At 41.5% G+C, this 12,835-nt stretch overlaps 1 protein-coding gene across 2 annotated transcripts in view; it reads left to right on the top strand.

Annotated features, from left to right (window-relative positions):
• Positions 1 to 12,835, top strand: part of ankrd11 (ankyrin repeat domain 11) — a 97,086-nt gene that overhangs the window by 24,332 nt on the left and 59,919 nt on the right. For both annotated transcript variants that reach the window (XM_058630195.1, XM_058630194.1), the window contains exon 2: positions 2,145 to 2,214. The gene's annotated coding sequence lies outside the window, so the exon portion shown is untranslated. The remainder of the gene's footprint in view (positions 1 to 2,144; positions 2,215 to 12,835) is intronic.

Raw genomic sequence — 12,835 nt, 5'->3', positions numbered from 1 at the left:
CATAAGAAGCATCTGCAACTAAATATTCAGTTTACAGCTGAAATTATCCCTGAAATAGACTAGTATGTGATCTGTTTTCATACTCTGAGCAGCTCAGTTCCTCTGAAATATTTTGACAGTTCTAAGTCTTGCCTTACCGTTTTGTTTTGTTTTTTTCACTAATTAATGGTATACTATAAGTATAAGGTATTTGGTTTAGGCACATTTTACATGGTGTACAATTCTCAGTTGAAACTGTGGAAATGTATATTGGTGATCTTTTGGGAGGGTAGTGTCCTGTGTCCTGGCTGGGATATTACATTCTGTCAGTGCTGTGATTCCTGCTGGGAAAGCCCCTTAAACTCCTCTTCAGAACAAGCGCTAATACAAATCTAACATTCATGCTTCCTAATACTTAGGCCTTTGCAGTGAGGTCTGGCCTTAATCCTATCCTGTGTTTCCACCTGTCACCCTGTCTATACTGTCAGCTTTAGTGCTCTTCCCTGTTAAACCCTCTATACAGGTTCAACACAATAGTATATCACGTAGCAGAGATATTGGATAACTCTTAACAAATGTTGAACGCTTCTACGTTAATGTAGATTGCTGGGTAACATTCCCAGGGATTTGTCTAAATTGTTTTTTTTTTTTTCTTGGTGGTTTTAGCCATGACAGCTAGTTGCTAACAACTGCTGGTTTTCAATCCCCTCGTGAAGCTTTAAAACCAAATGGGACAAATGTGGGTTCAGACTGGGGAGGTGGTGGGGTGGTCCAATAATCACTGGAATGTTACCAGTTTAGCCTGACAATGGACCTCTGTTAAATACCCTCTCGTGCTCCGCCTCCTAAATCCTGATAAATCCTTGTCCTCGTAGTTGGGACGGGACTGGGGGAAGGGCCGGCCAGGCATGCTAGGAGCATTAGCTGGCCTCAGACACTGGGCTGTGGCTGGAAATTTTAAAGTTTTGTATCTATTGTGAACAACCTGGTTCAACCCTAACCCTATTTGTGCACCGTTAACAGTCTATAATATGAAACTATTAATACAAAGTATTATTTCAAATGATTAACATTGTTTATATGGTTGTGACAACGTTTCATATACCTAGAATTTTGAATGTTTAAAGTTCATTGGTGTACACACAACAAATTGTAGTGATATGCATAAATGTTGTTCTGCATCACCTTGCACAATCAGAATTTTTTGACTTTCTATATGTCCTTTAATTTGTCTCAAATGGCCGATATACTTGAAAATTGACCCAGGAAGTGCAGTGTCAACTGTGAAGCCTCACTCAGTGCTGTGATGTGTTTTGGATGAATGAAGGACCAATATATTTTCCCACTTGGTATACAATACCATTTATACTGACGCTATAAAGTCGTGCTTGTGTCTATTTTAAACTACTTCTGCTGTGATGGCACTGATGAAATGGTTCACAATAAAATTCAGATGTTTAGTTTCTCAAACTCAAAATCTTTATTTTTAGTTTCAAGCTAAGGTGGAGCTGCATTTTTCACCATAAATTACTATTACATATGTTCTAAGTAGCATTTAAATCACATATTAAAATGCATTCAACTCAATACTAAAACAACTGAAGCATAGTCAGTGCAATTGTTGACATTTTATGGAACTTAAAGGTTTTCCAAATGAATGGCGATTTGGCTGTAAGATACTTTTAGTTAAAGTGCTTACAAAGTAGTCCATGGCTGTCATACCTGTAGCCTATATATATATTTTAATATTTAACAGTTTATTTTCTTTACTCAATTAATGTGTCTCAATCTGAAAACTGTGACTGTAGGGGATTATCAAAATTCAGCTTTTGAATATTGGCACATTGATAATCCCTCTATACCTTCCTTCATTTAGCACGGAAGGTGTGGGCTCAATACATGCAGCTCAGGACAAGACAAAACTAGACACTAAGCAAAGTTAAAGACAAGGTTTTGGAGGGAAAACAAAGGGGACCAAATGCTTCACTACACATCAGCTCCTTAGGCTTTTCTCCTTTCTCTGTGGAGAAAGGTGGGAGAACCAATCATGGGAGGAGAAACATGATGATCTTCATACATCCTAGTATATCCAGCATTAGCAATGTGAAACTGCTTGTGCTGTCCCAGTAATGAATGCTTGGTTTTGTTTTCTTCTTGTTTTTCAGGATTCTGCAGCAGGTGTTTTCTAGTTGGATTTTAGCGCACTGACATTCTCCTCCCACAGCCATGGAATCGGTATGTACGTCTTCATCAGGCCAAACCTCCGTCTTATTAAGCCAAATGCAAATGTGCTCTTGTTTTGACTTGCTTTCTAGGCATGTTAGAGGTGGCATCATAATACATGTTATACTGTATCTTGTGTGTATGCTTGTGTGGTGGCCTGATGCCTGTTTTGCAGTTTGAGAGCATTGAATAGAACCATAGAGTTTCTATTTTTATTCATCTTTATGCTCGTGTCAACCATGTAGCACTTGAAGACATCCTTTTCACATCGTCTTCAGATCTTAGAATTATATCACAATAACATGTACATTGTTTTAGACCATCAGTCAACCTATGTTGTATGATAGAGCTATACTATAGCTAGCGGCGTGATGATGTGTGGAGTTGTGTCATTCAGAGCTAGACGTTTGGCTTGCTAGGATCTTTTCATGTTGTGAGCCAAACACAAACTTTACCCACCAGCACTGTTTGGCATAGACTTTTCTTCTTCCTCTGTGTTAATCCATTTGGATTACAGTGTGAGTTGAACCAAACATTCTGTCCTGATAGAACTGTGCAGATATGCTTCCTATTACATCCCTAAATAAAAGCACAATGAAATGGCTTTGATCTTGGAGGCAAAAAGAGAAGGGGGGTTAAATAAAGGCAAGAGGGGATCCTCCTGCACTCAGAACTTACCCTTTGCATCAGTGACAGTTCCTCCTAAGAGATCCTCTCACAATATGTGCCAGAAGAATCAGTTGGTCATTAGTTTGTCATTAGTTTGTACTTTTATATGCATTGATTAGCAGTTGTTGCAAGATTAGCCATGAACTTCTCTCAAGAACTGACCTAATAAGGTGAATGGTGAAATAATTTAAAAAAATCATCGTTTTTGCCTTAACAGGTTTTAAAAGACACCCATCTGTTCGTGAGCGTTCTTGTACGTATATGTGGTCACATGCTGCAAGTGCCAGACCTTACCCCTTATTGTCAGTCATGCAAGAGTGTGCAGCGGTTGCTTGTACCAACAAGCAAGTGCAGCAGCACTGAGGTCTATCCACTGGAATGCATGTATTAAGAACAGGGCTTAGTGCATGCCTAACCTCTGCTTTCCTGTCCCTTTGTCAGAGGCTGTGTCTGTGCATTTACACTTGTGTGTTAGAGACTGTGTAAACTAGGTCACCGCTTCTGTAGTGCAGAACTAGCATCCATCACTCTGTCTCAGTCCCAGTCACACAACTACATTCTACATAGCTAAAATGTGTTTCCGATCATGTTATACATAATGATAATAATGTCTTAACTCTTAAATAGATTGAACTATGTTTTATTGAATTGGGGACTCAATGTTTGTGTTCAGGCCACAAAAAAACATGATGTACTAGAACAACGCTCAGCATAAACTCATAAACATTACATTGTGACGTTATAAAAATTAGAGCACATTAGCATCAGTGCTCTTTCAGTTTGACTGTAAGTTACTATACTTACTTACTGAAGCCAGTGTGCTAGCAGGCTTCGCTAATGTTGTCTGTATGCCCAGAATTTCCAGAATAACTGTCCTTATTTTAATTCTATAAGGATTAGAAGAATGTGTGTATTTATTTATTTCTTTGTTTTTTTTAGTGTAAATTGAGGACCACCAACCCAGTATTTATCTCTGTGTATTTATGTTTGCCTCAAGTGTGACATAGAATCATCGCTATTAGACAGGCTGTCATCAAAATGTGCAAAATCACACTGAGAGATAATTTTTTTCCGAGGAGAAATGTTCCATCTGGGAGCTACAAAACGAATTAATGTGTTATTAAAAAACAGCAGCCTGGTGATCAGTGTCTACTGCCTGTAGCCTTGACCAGCATTTGCTACACTCGAGCTAAGGCTGTAGTCCAACTTAAACAAGCAGTTGTGCAACTTGCCTAGTCCGAGTATACACGCAGAGGAGAAAAGCGATTTATTGGCTGTGTTCGTCCGACTCCGCCTCTGTAGGTGGCTCTTTTTGCTCTATAAGTTGCACATTGAATCAGTTTCCTGTTGACCTACAGGGCACAGAAAAACAAATGGCGAACGGCAAGATGGACCATGCTGTGGTTCTGTATTAGGGCTGTCAGCTGCAGTGCGCAGCAGCAGTGAGGGCAACATGCAAGCCTCAACTCTCTCTGCAGATATTTAGTGTCCACCACTTCTGTGGAGAGACGAGCAACTGCATCTCGCGGGGAGCTGTGTACAAACACACAGCACTCGCACACCGCGCCGGGGGCTCATCTGCACTGTGTTCTTATCTGTAATAATGTAAACAAAAGGGAGCCACAGTCAATCCCAATCGAGTCGACAGACTTGTGTTTCTATCACATAATATCAGAAATTAAGATGTTTGTGTTGACAAACGGCTACTGGATGATAAAGAACAGAAAGTTGCTCGGATCGGCATGTCATTAATACGCACACTAGCAGCACTGTTAATGTAATGTAACAATTACTTAAAGTGTTTATAAAGTAAAGACAACCGTGATTGTGTTTGTGGAGTTTTGGGGGGAGTGGTGACGGCGGTGGGGGATGGCGGCATGTGCTCAAAGGGTTGGTGGAGGTTTTCGAATGAATTTGAACAATTTACGCGTCATCACATACATTTGTTCAAACTTAAATTAGATCTAGAACAAGCATTACTTGTAGTTGCTGTGTTTTTTGTCTTTTTTTGGTGCACGGGCAGAACACAAAGTCCAACTCCAGTCTGATACATACATACACATGCCTGACTATGAATTACATTATCTAGGTATGTTAGTTCGACTAAGACTCGGACTAAGATCTCGGTTTTAGTCGGACTAACGTGTTATGCCATTAAGAAAACCAAATAATTGTGTTAGTCCGACTAAAATCGGACTTTTAGCATGTAAACGCACTGACTGACTCTCTCCAACCCCACCTTCTACTGCACAATTTCATCTCTCTCCCTTTGCTTCTGACTCTCTTACTTACTCTCCTCCCACCTATCTCTCTAGTGTCTGTGTGTCTGTAGCAGTGCACCAGCAAGAGCTGCTGTTGTTTACCTCTCTGAGCTGCCTATATCTGCTTACTGTCAGTGGAAACCAAGGAAACTGATCACAAAGCTCATTGTGGTGCGGGGAGTGAAATACATGCTGTGTGTATTTGAGCCTATGGGGATGGAGACACTCACACACGCACACACAACCCCCGTGCCACTCTCCCCCTCCCTCTTCTCATGCGATGCCAGTCACATGGTTTCCAGGCAAGCAGCTCAGTAAATCAGAATCAGACTTTTATTTTTAACTGCTTTAAATCCTCCACCTGGTCTCCATGGTTAGAACTGACTGAGGTGTCTTGTGATTAGGTATTGCCACCTATTTCCCAGAACTATGCAATTTGATTCTAAAGGTATATATTTCATTTTTCAATTTCTATATGTCCATTATAGTCATTACCATGTATCCGTGTATATGATACAGATTATCAGATAACTGTTGTTAACTGTACAAGACAACCATGTTAACAACATACATTTTTTGCAAGCTACTGTGTAATTCAGCAGTTATATGCTTGGAATTGAAGCTATAGATCCAGGCCTTGTGTGAGCAGCTAAAATGTGTTGAATGTGACTGATACCATTCGGACAGGGAGGTGTCTGTTCGATTTGTTACAGATGAAAAAGCTAAAATTCTTTTTATCACACTTTCTCCACTGGTTCCCTCATAGCTGCCCTTTTATCCCCTCCCCTTTCTCTAAAGCGGGGCTTGTTCCTCAGTGCGGATTAGTGTGTGCTGCAGCTCTGAAACAGGGAAGTGGGCCCTGCTAGTGGCATTACATAACTCACCCCCACTAGTGCGGCTCGGTCTGGCCCGGCTGGAGAGACGACTATAGAGGCTTTGTTTTCCCAACCTTCCCTTCTTCCTCCCCTCTGCTGCTCCTCCTCTTCCCCCTTAAGCAAGCTGCATACTGATGCTGTATAGAAGGAGTCTGTTTGCAGGGAACAGGCGAGGTACTGTGGCATGGAGTGCAGAGAAATACGCTAATAGCAAGCTGAATGGTAAGGAGCTCACATCTTTGGGCAAAGGAATTTGAGGACTGCCATAGGTCATATAGTTTCAGGGAAATGGGAAGCAAGGGAATGCTGCGTGATGCTTTACTGTCTGCCCAGGGGTTCCTCATCAGCATGTCCTGTCTTTTATACCCAAGGTTAGAGTTATTTTCAGGAGTATTAAAGCACTGAGCCGAATTTCTCACTGTTGACAGGTTATGAGGTGGTTTGTAGTTTTTGTGCTGCAAATGCATTCACACACACACACACACACACTGTTTTTCTCACCTGGCAGTCTGCCACTGCTGGGTGGGAGTGGGCAAGCCAATGTGCTCTGTGTAATGGAGGTTCAGACCAGTTAGCACGCCGACTGAGTCCAAGTGAATTGTAGGTATGAGAATGAAAAAGATAAATAGCAGTGCACAGTGGCAGCTTTATGTTCAACAATCTAGCTGCACCGAGTCCTTTGCGTGCTCTTTGCTCTGCACTTTTCTGTCCATGGAATGTTGTTAATGAGACGAGTAACAAATGTCTGCGTTAGTGATGTCGCAGTAGCAGTGTTTCCTTTTCACTTGTGTCTGATTTTCCTCTGATTTCACCAAATCAAGCCTTCATCTCCTGGCTTTGTAACTCTGTTACAGTTGTTATATGTCAAACTTGGTATGTTTACATGACATTGGAAAAAAAAAATATTGTGTTATTCCAACAAAAAAGTGAAATTTTACTATATTGAATCTCTCGAAGTAGGAGTAACACACCCAGGTAATGCAAGTAGTAGTTAAGCTACTGCTGTCAAACTGAAGCTGTCCTGGGTGCAGCTCCCACACCTGGCTAATACCTATAATAATAGAAGGAGCTGTTACACAGAAGAATAGGACAATAGTGACAAAAACATCGTCAAATTCAAGCCAGTACAGTTTTTGTACTGACGGAAGAGACATAATTTATGCCCTATCAGATTTAAGAGTAGGATATTTTTACGTTAAGGAATGAAGTTCGACATGCTGACTATCCAGCAGCATTGCTAAACAGGAAACCACCTAATTCTAACAAGCTGATGGGGGTGTTTCACCCCCTAGCGGAACAGAGGCAGACACACTTTATTCAATAAATCAATTTCTCTCGTAGGGCTTGTCCAATTGAACGGAATAGTGACTGTGCATGGAAACGTAGTCACTGTCTTTCTACATTAAATTATATCATTTCTTTTTTTTAATTATGCCACTTAAGGGTTTTGGTTATGTTGAGGAGTACGTGCGTATTAAGGTCACAAAGAAGCTAGCAGTCATTGTAAATCCTGTTGGCAGTGTTGCAAAACAAATAGTCGGTGCATTTTGATACTGTAAACATTCAATTTACATGCAGCCGCCTCCTGCTATCTACATATGAATACAAACAGTGTGGTTTCACAAATGTGGACAAAAATAGTGCTGGATATATTCATCTGCATTTGCTCCGTGAGCACAGGATGTCGGCTTGCTTTCATTAAGGTATTTTTTTTCTTCCTGCTGTTGCTGGGAGGTCATGGTTTCTTCCCAGGCTTAGTTTTCCACAAACTTAAGTACACGTTAATGCACACATGCTCAAACAGGATCTCTACCTGATTGTTAGACTGATTTAGACTCACTGCTACTTTATAACGTTGGTGGTCTCTGAATTGCCTCAAACTCTTGTTCCATCAGCATCTTGAACCTTGTATTTTGAAGAAGTAGCCTGTTTTAGTCTCAGTCCCTGCTGAGTCACAGCCGCTCCCTCCTTTCTTTTATTTATTTATTTTAATTTTATTTTTTTATGTTTGTGTCTCACCCATGTGATTAATTTATCTTTATAAGAGACTTGACATGATACTCCAGCTATTAATACACTTGTTCTTTGGCTGTATTTTAATAGATCATGATCTGTATGTATAAGGGTTTCATCTAAATGTCATTGTAAAAATTGAGACAGTCAAGGACTGTGTGTCTCTAGTTTGCGTGCATAGTGTCTTGGCGTCATCTCAGTGCATTTGGAGATGGGCTTGAGTGTGCTTTCAGTGCGTCAGCCATGAGCCAAGTTCCCATCAAAGTGTAGCTGCTGCACCAAAGACTGTGTTTAGATGTGATGGCTAATTTTAGAGCTGCTAGGCCCTGGTCCAAGGTGGGGGAGGATAAGATAACAGTCAAGTAGCCCTCCCTCTGTACACAGTTTGGTTTTGATTGTCCATTCAATAACCCTCATCCAGTTGCATCCATCACTCCTTATTCAGTCCTTTGTAGATGTCGTGCACAAACAAAATGGTCGGGTGTTTTATGTCGTTTCGTGTCTAAAGATGCAAACCTCACCCATGTTTACGATCTCCCGATGGGTTTCAGGTCTTTCATACAAGTGAGGACACATACTTTCCTAGTTTACTAGAATACATTTAGATTTGTACCATGAAATTAACAGTGCACACACCTCTTTGTCTCAGAACTTCAACTCAACAGTTACAATGAAAGGGACACATACTGGCATGTCACATTATATGTCTCCGTGTCAATGTAAGAGAGCTCTGCCTGGATTAGCAGGTAGTTTGAATTGCTAAATTTAACCCCGATTTTGGATGTGTCCAGTTTCTACAGGCCACTCGGCTCTAATCTTGTGCTTTATCAAAGGGCAGTGATAGTCAATCGTCATTTATTAGGAAGGATGAGTGCAAAGAGCAGCTTAGCTCCCTGCTCCATATAGTTTCTAGCCGTTCTGGTAGTGGACTCTTTTGATTTGTTTATGTCAGAGAGACATCGGATTTCAGGAAGTTTTGCCTCGGCTCTTTGTGGATATGTTAAACCTTTTAATGATTTACTTTCTCTCAAAGATCTGAATTCTACTCCTTTTAAGATATTCAGACATTCCCCGCCTCCCACTCAAATGTGACAATTTTCATATTACACTTAGGTTGAACACTCGTTGCGCTTCACTCTGGTGAAGCTAGCTGCTAAGCTAACAGGTGAGTGGGTCGATTTGTTCCCTTGCTCTTCATCCACTTGCTCAGGATGGTGGTTCAGTCTGTGTCCTCCAATTTCAAGCAACAACTTGTGTTTAATAAGTTAACCCCGGCTCTGAGAACAACATAACATCACTCGAGGCTCTCTTCGCCCCCTGCTGACCCATGTGGTAACTACTTCAGATGGTGTGTGGGGCTTCCAGGCTCTAAATCCTTTTTTTTTTAGGTTTGAGTTTTAACGAATAGCTACATTTTGGGTAAAAAGTGACGGCCTTACTTTCTCAAGGTGTCTACACAGCCCACCGAACCCCGAACACAACAGACCATGTGGCAAAGCTGTCCCTGTCTGGCCCCCACTCCCCTATACCTCTCACAGCCACAGAGCAGTGACCTTGGTTTCAAGTAGCCTTCTCTGTTAGAAAGCCAACACCTCTCCCGGGATGGGCTGACCTTGTTGTCTGACACACTGCAAGTCTGCACGCCCCTTTCTGTCTTATTCTTTTATTTTGTCACATACACCTCAACATCAGCAGTTTAAATAAGTTGTTCAGTGTCAACTTTACCATTGCAAATATATTGTAAAGTACTAGAAGTTAAGTAATTATATATGCTGAACAACTGAGGTTTCAGGAGGCTCAGGCCTCTCCATAACCAGGTGCTCCTTCATCAGACAACCATCTTTCTTCTCAGTGACAACATACTCTTCTATGAAGGTGTTTGCAGTGGGGCATATTGTCTCCTCCCTTTATGCTCTTTCCTTTGACTCCCTGCAGCTGTCCAGCTGTGCATTGCATAGATAGGTTCAGGCATGTAGAGTGTATCCATTTCATCAAAGGCTCAAATCTGAAAGTTTTTATATGCTATTTTTTTTGCTAAGGACTTTCTGTAACCTCTCGTACCGCCTCTCGCACCTTCTTTTACTTTTTTTGAAATGTTTTATTGTCAGAGATATGGGTTGAACACGTGGGGACAGGGTTTTTGTAGTTACAGGAAGTGGTAGAGAAGGCACATTGTGAGTATATGACGTTCACTGTGTATGTTCTGCCAGTGTGGTTATAGTCGAACATATCCTTCAGTTATTGCACTGGTTTCATAACGTGTATGACTGGTGTATATCATGTAAAGTCATTATCAGGGCAAGCATATTATATTCAGAGAGGGGATACCTGATCTTTAAGTTCACCCATGCTACTCACTCAAATACAACAACAACAATATTGAGCTGTGTTTCCATCATAGTACAGTTTGGTTTGGTACAGTACGGTTTGGAATAGTAAAGCCCTCGGTCAGGCTTGCTTCCAACTCATAGCAGTACTTTTACTTGGTAGGCGGGGTGTGGGTTGTGCCCGAAGGCCACGTAGCATGACATTGTAGCATGACACTGTACCAGTGCAACGACAGCATGTGTCACAACGGACAACAATTGAAGACATCCTGCAGCTCAGTTTGTCGCAACAAGACGTAAAGCTTTGTATGAGAACAGACTGCAGGCCTTGAATTCATGGGATATTTATACCGATCACAAAGTTTCTGCCACCCAATCAGCTGACTGTCTTGGGTGGAGCTACCCTGACCATAACCATACCATTTTACTCTGGTGCCCCAAGTGAAGGGAACCAAACAATGATAATCTCTATTTTGGTACTATTGCTAATGGAAACACAAACACAATACTGTAGTGTATCGAACTGAACCGTTAGTGTGTCTACTAAAGCTGTTTTTATTACTGTAATACGTTATTGCAGTTATTAGCTCTATCGGTCACTCAGCTTGACAGCATATAATGGCATCGTGAGCGCGCTCCTGTCAGACCAGCTGCTGAAGCTGAGATGTCAGGTGTGTCTCGTCATTGAAGTCATCAGGACTGTTAACTCCATGATCAGCACATCGTGGAAACCCAGTTCAGCTTACATGAATTACATGGGGTTACCACAATGGTGTCCATGGCTTTACAAATTTGTACAGTAAGAAAATGAAATACTGTGACAACCTTAGTTGCTACACAGAAGCTGCACAGATAGTCTACACAGGTTTGGCAGAATACCTGAGCTTGTACAGCTTGTACTGCACTTAACACTGTTCCCGCAAACACAACACAAGGCAAACATTAACAGTACAAGTCAAATTCAGAGAAAGGAGAACGCTATTTTGGCCTCGAGGCTTCTGAGTTGGTGGGAAAGTGTATATGTTTGTGTGATACCTCAGCCTAAAACAGCACAAGCACACAACTAACTGGCCCTGTTGACCATAGCTCACCTGACAAGGATACATAACAAAATCAAGAAAGCAAGAACAGAAATTTTAGATACATAATATTTGAAATTTGCTAATAGGACATCAGCTGGGTAAAGTGCTTCTGTTTCTGTTTTATAGTTTTGTTGTTATCTTGAAATTATTATTCTTTTTTAATATACCAAATCTGTGCATGTGGTTATGATGCTGTCAACTCTAACATACATCTAACATTTTCAGCATATACAAAAAAGACGATCTGAAACACACATCCTAAAACCAACATGAGATATAAAAGTATTTCCAAAGTGAAAAAAGTACTCCTTTTGGTCAAAGTGTGCTGTAGTATACTTCAGAGAAATGCTGAAGACATTCTCAGATGTTGTCTTAAATGTATTGGCCAGCTCTTTGGCTCAGGTCAGTAGTATCTCATTGAAGGCATCTGGAAATCCTCCTTCTTATATAATAAAAGCGATGCAAAAATACTCAAACTTGAGAATTGTGGTTTGGTTTTGTGCAGTTCTGTGTATGTGCTTACGTGCTGTGTAAAAGTTGGGCTGGAGCCAACAGCCAGCCAGGAGGACAGACGAGGAAGCAGATGGATGTGTTTGGACTTAACCCTTCCCACGCCACTTCATCTTCCTGGCCCTCCTCCTCCAACCTGCTCTCTGGCTCTCTGCAGATTAGAGTGAAGGAAGCAGTGTTTGTGTCTGTGTGCTTTTGTGATGGTGGACAGAGAAAGCAGGCAGACAGACACAAACCAGAGGGAGGTAGAATGTCTTTGCCTTCTCAGACCTTTCCATAAAGATCCTGTGTGTGCTAAACTATGCTGACATATGGCTTTTGCTACTGTGTAGAAAATGCACTGGCCTGCTGCTGTAACTATTTTTCCCTCTGGAACACTCTGCTGTCTGCTCTCGCAGACAAACCAGCACTTTGCTTGTTTGTCTCTGGAATGTCTTGCTTTTTCTGTGATACAGAGCCACCACACCCTTTGAGATTCACTGGCTGTCTTTCGACCGTTTTAGCCACTCAGCCTTCCTCTCACTTGCCGTGGTAGTCTGTCAGCGGCGGACGTTCCACCTGCAAATGCATAATAGCTTTTCGTTCCATGGTAATAACGTTTTCTGAACGTCAGACACCATTACATACAGCACATCGTTTTGAACTTCGATATTCAGGAGTATTCATGCACTGAGAGGCGGTTTGATTATGACTTTGCTGCTCGTTCCATTTCGTGGCCTGGTCAGTAATCTGTCTGCAAGCATGCTCCAAATTTGTCACAGTGACTGCCCCAAACATATGTACGTTGTCTTTCTCAAAATCTCAGAATCTTTTTTTCAGGGGCACTCAACTTGCCGCTGTTGAGGAAGATGCATACAATGTGTTTCACAGAGAACTTGGCTCACTTCTGGCTACAT

The sequence above is a fragment of the Solea solea genome, chromosome 5 (assembly GCF_958295425.1).
Source record: "Solea solea chromosome 5, fSolSol10.1, whole genome shotgun sequence".
Taxonomy (NCBI): Eukaryota; Metazoa; Chordata; class Actinopteri; order Pleuronectiformes; family Soleidae; genus Solea; species Solea solea.
The sequence above is the reverse complement of the archived record's forward strand: the minus strand, read 5'-3'. Positions and strand labels throughout refer to the sequence as shown.